The 5614-nt window shown below is 38.9% G+C and overlaps 1 pseudogene across 1 annotated transcript; it reads right to left on the reverse strand.

The window, feature by feature from the left end:
• Positions 1 to 1351: 1351 nt before the first annotated feature.
• Positions 1352 to 4745, reverse strand: LOC309867437 (exportin-1 pseudogene; annotated as a pseudogene). Its single transcript has one exon. The product of its transcript is annotated as an exportin-1 pseudogene (transcript).
• Positions 4746 to 5614: the final 869 nt, after the last annotated feature.

Below are 5614 nucleotides of genomic sequence, written 5' to 3' on the forward strand. Positions count from 1 at the left end.
TTTTTCTTTTAATTCCTATTCAGTTTATGGGAAATATGTTAATGAACTAGAAAGGGAGGAAAATTAGCTGGAGAACCTATGTACTGATTATTGAAAAAAAAATCGAGTTGACCATAGTAACATTTTCCAAACTATTAGTTTGGAAGGCCTGCCATTTAGCAGAATATCTCAGTCTTACAAGTAGCTGAAACAACAGAAATGTGTTTCTCATGATTTTGTAGGCTGGAAGTTCAAGATCAAGGTACTGGCAGGTGGGTTTCTTCTGAAGTCTCTCTCCTTGTTTGTAGATGGTCATCATCTCCCTGTATCTTCACATGGTCTCCCCTCTGGATGATTGTGTCCTAATCTTCTCTTATCTTCTTATAAGGATGCCAGTCATACTGAATTAGAACTTTCCCTAATGACCTTATTTACTTGTTTTATTCTTCAGAGACCCTATCTCCAAGAGTCACATTCTGAGTTCTTGGGGGTAAGGACTTCAATGTAAGAATACCAGGGGGAGACAGTTTAGTCTGTAACAGCAACCTTGCATGAAAACTTCTCTAGCAGTAGCAAGAAACTTAGTCATAATCTTGAGAATCAAACATTCTCTAGCACCCTTTTCCAGATGCTAGTGATTTGCCCAATTGTCCTTAGTAAGTACATCTTTTTCCTCACCTAAAATTCTGTCTTTTCTGTATGACGTACTGGTTATACTGGCCTCTTTCAGATGATTATTATGTGTGGAACTGTATAATTAAGAAATGGTTAAAATTTGCTGACTTATTAAAATTCTCCTGTTACTTTTTATTGGAAGAATTATGTCTAAGAGACCTTAGGATAGCACGTATTTCTTTATCTCTTCTTTATTTTTTCTTTTTCTTTTTTTTTTTTTTCATTCTAATACTTAGAATTACCTTGGGGACAAAATGAGGGAATTGGAGATCAGTCAAGAAGAGTTGAATTCATGCAGCTGTTTGCATCCAGCTGAGTTCTCTGTTTATGTATTTTTCAGGAAATTATAGAAACTGTTAAAAGAGAGTGCTGCAAAAATGGAAAGTTTTTAGCAGATAATTTGCTTTGGGTATGAGACCTTGTTGGAAAGCTCTCTTGAATCTGAAATTACCCTAACTTGAGCACAGAGCTTAAAGCATGTTAGAAATCCACTGATGAGAAATCTGCCATATCCTTTGCCATCTGTGCTATGCCCACAGATGAGACTGGAATTTTACCATCAGCCCTTGCAATATGTATTGAGTATAGAACAAATTCCTACCCCTCCCCCACACCTTGTGCTTTGTCATTCTGACTCTTCAACACATTTTATTTTTCTGTCTTTATTTTTTTTTTTTTTTGTTAATTCTGCGGGGGGTGGGGGGACCCAACAACAACAACAAAAAAACCAGCATGACTTCTGATTTTAATCACACATTTCTTCTGGAATCTCATGTGGATTAAGGATGCCAGGGACAGACATTTGAAGTTTATGTTTCTCTTCCTGAGCCTGTCGAAGGGCTGTTTCTCTTTCTTCCAAAAACATATCAGAAGTATCTTCACCTGCAAACTCCTTTATTTGTACTAGGAAATCCCTAAGATGTTCCTTGAAAGCAGGAATATCCTGATTTAAGCTGAAAAGCCTCTTGTAGATGAGGGAATGCAGATTTAAGGAGATTTGCCACATATTCCTGAATGAACATCTGGTTGTTAACTGGATTTCCAGGATTTAATGGTGTACTTATTTTTCCTTCTTCAACCAAATTAAACATATATGCAAGTATTGACGCATGCATTGTCAAACCAGCAGTATGTGAGGTGTCTGTCACAACAGAAAAGATATGCTGAAGAATATCACAAAAATAAGTCTGATAGAAACTCTGAGCTGCAGCTTCTTCTTGTGCAACACTTTGTAAGAGTGTAAAAAGTATCTGTAAGCCTGTATCTGCAACGTTCCTCATAGTATGTTTAAAAGCCCAAATAATGGAATCCAAAACAAGTTTAAATTGTGCAGGTGGTATAGCCAGGAATGCTGGGAAACAATGAGAATTGACAGCCTGAAGTAGTAAGAAAAAGTTCGTTCTGTGTTCAGGATATTCTTCAAAGTCCTTATTTATCATATTCAATGTGCATTCAAAAACAGCATCAAATATTTGAGGTATTTCAGCTGTTATATGTCCTCCTAACTTGTTGACAATAATAGCCATAGTACTAAGCACTTCTGGTTCTCTAGCAGCTGGGACATTTCTCTGATAATCAATGAGAACTGCCTCCAATAGAGGAGGAACAAAATTTTCAGCTACCATCTGTGGATCATTGGATCGGCTCACCCAACCAGATATTAACTTTAAAGTTTCCCTTTTTACTGTTCGCATACTTCTAATCAGAGGTTGCTTTGTAACCATCTCACCATTAGCTTGGATAGCTGCTGAAATATTTTCACTGAGGCACTTGTATACATTAAGCATATCTAAATAAATTCTCCCAAGCTGAATTACAAAGGGATGTCCGACAGCTTTGCAGGCTCTAACATTTGTTTTCAATATGCTACCGAGCTGCTTAACTGTTTCAGGATCTTTAAGTATATCCACATTTTTGGTTGCCTGCTGGATTATGCTATCCCAAACCTGATTAGGGAGTAGCATATATTTTTCTATCAAATGTTCTTGTACTGTTTGGTCTGTTTGTGCACCAATCATGTACCCGACAGCTTCATAAAATGTATGGACCTGTTGAGGCTGAAGATCACAAATTATAGTGTTGATATTGTTCAAAATTTCATCAATAAATGGCATTACTTCTCCAACCTGAACCTGAACAAAATGCCTGCGGCATTTCTGAGCTATTTTAATGAAAGTATCACAAGCCATGTCTTGGACTCTGTCATGGGTCTCGTGCATGAATTCAAACAACTTGTTAACTACAGTCTTCAAAAACTTCCAGTGAGCTCTTAAAAACCTTGGATATTGACCTACTATGTACATGATATTTGATGCAATAATAGCTTTATTATCTGTGCCTCTTTTCTGTTCACATAATCCTAATAGATCCTTTATAACAGCAACAAGAGAGCGTTTTTCATCCTCTTCATGCATTGCTCCACTAATGGAGCCTATTGCCCAACACAATGTATTCAAATTTTTCCATGACCACTCTGTACCATTCACTTGATTGTGAAGTTTCTCAGTCATTATTCTTTCTGTATCTACATAATCCAGATGAGTAAGATAAACTAATGTTTCTCTCATATTCTTATACAAATTAATGGAATCTGTATCCTTCATGAATTCTCTTACAACTTCTCCCTGATCATTTTCTACAACCAATACTTCCTCTGGTTTAGCCATACGACTAACCATCAATAAACGGACCTTGGATAACACGGGCAAATACAGCTGTCTCCTGGGAGGAACATCAAAATGTTGACTTCCAGATAGCAATGGAGAAGCAGATGTAGAGAATGGGCTCTCTCTATAGAGTTCAGCTGCCAAATGATTCCAGTACTCAAGACAAATCTTAAAGATTTCAGTTTCCTCCACTTCTGATACCAACAACATGTAATGAAGGGCCTCCATGAGTGTTTCCCTGAGATTTAACCTTTTCTCTAGAAGTTGACCATGTTCCTTAAGAAAGGTGCAGAGAAACAAACTGAGATTTTGAATAAAGTTCTGTTCATCATCTTTTCCATTTGAGTATGCAAGTTGAATATTGGTATTTAAAGGAAGCATCTGTTTTAGCTGCATCATTGTCAGTGTAAATAGCGTTACAAATTGTTCCTCATACTGGCTTACACTTACACCAGCAATCTCAGTGAGGCACTTCAGAGAGACATTTCGAAACATTGGAACATTCAGGAACTTATAAATTAATGTGCTGATTAACTTGGTCTCAAAAATATATCCCAGTGGAATCCAATTAAGAAATCTGAGCAATGTTTCCAAAGTTGCATGTACAAGTGGAACATTCTGGGAATTTTCCATCACAAACTGACACAGCTGAAAAATTTGTGAGAATTCATTGCACATGCTGTCTTTTAAATGCTTAGCTTTCACTTGAGTTATCTGTCCACTAGAGAAATCAAATACTTCTTCACTCAAGAGTTTGAGAATCACCATATTATTCTGACAGAGACTTTCACTGGTTCTACTTGCTCCAACAATGTCACTGATAAAAGTTGGCCAGTGTTTTGGCCATTCTTGTTTTAGTATCTGAACAAGAATCATATTTAATTTCCCAATATACACCTTTTCCTTCTCTACACAAGTTGGGTCAGATGACGTCTTGATAATGAGGCCAACAACATATTTTTTAATTCCTTCACACTGGTTCCTTGGAAGAATCTTCCACCTTGTTTTTTATCACATTTTCCAAAATTTGTAGTCCATAATATTTCGTGTTCATATTCTGTGAAAATTCCAAAATTGTGTCGACTCTTGTCCACGCATCAGGATGCTCCTTTAAATGTGTCAGTACTTCTTGAGCCATTCTTTGCTGGGCTCCTTCTTCATGGTATAAGCAATTCACCACATTGTCTAGAAGGTTGATATCCAGTTTTTGGCTGAAATCGAGCAGCTGACGAGCTGCATGGTCTGCTAACATTGTCATAATTGCTGGCATAGATTACCAGAGATTGAACCAACTGCTTCTTCTTTCCTTGTCGGGGGGATTAGGGCGAGGGAAGGTGGGGAGGGGGGAGAGGGGAGGAAATCAAGGTGGGTTTCACAGTTTTCCCACCTTAAAAAAAAGGAAATTAAATAAACGAAGATAAGGGCAAAAAAAGCTCAACAATATTTACTATTTCAGGGATACTCCCCACGACACACACCCACCCGTCCCCCCAAAAAAGGAAGGGGAATTAATCCGTGGAATAAATGCTCCCGCCTGGCTGGGGAGTGAGGGAAGGGGGAGAGGAAAGAGGTCAAGTCCCAAAGATTCAGCCCCAGGGGGACCCTCCAGCCACAGGCAGCAGCAGAAGCGGCAGGAGTAGGGGGTATAGAGTCCACAAGGTCGGGGGACGCTCTGCTGCCAGTTGCAGTCCGACTCCCCTCTACCAAAATAGAGCTCCCTCTCTCACGCGGCTCCGGCGCTGGGCCCCCCCACCCAGGCTCGCCTAAACTTTCCCCCCTTCTCCTGCTCCTCAGCGACTGGTGGTTCCCCCCCTCCCCCTCTGGGTGGTTGCACGGACTGCAGCAGCAAAGACTGGAACAGGCACCGCCGCCGGGGCTGTAGCTACTGTTGCTCTTGCTGATGCTGTAGCTCCCGCTGCTCCTGCCACGGCCGCTCTGTCTTTATTCTAAAATGTATTTTATCTTTGTTATTCTTTCTCTCAATTTTATTTTCTTATTTTGTATTTCAATAGATTTCCATTTAAAGTTCTGGAGAGTTTTAAGGAAAATAGTTGTGACAGAAACCTAAGGAAAGAGATTTCCAAATTAAATACCCTCTGTTTCACGGGCAAATGAGAGCAAACCAGCAATTCATTTGGAGACCCATATAGTAAGTTGTTCATACTTGACCAGGTGAAAATCTCTAATAGAGAATATCTTAGACTTAATAAAAAAATGAAGATTTTGTTTTTCCTTTAATCTTGATATTATTAAAGGGTCGAGTTCTTTGAATTTAAAGAACAACCAATCATTGT

This window comes from Mustela nivalis (genome assembly GCF_964662115.1).
Source record: "Mustela nivalis genome assembly, chromosome: 6".
In the NCBI taxonomy this organism is placed as follows: domain Eukaryota; kingdom Metazoa; phylum Chordata; class Mammalia; order Carnivora; family Mustelidae; genus Mustela; species Mustela nivalis.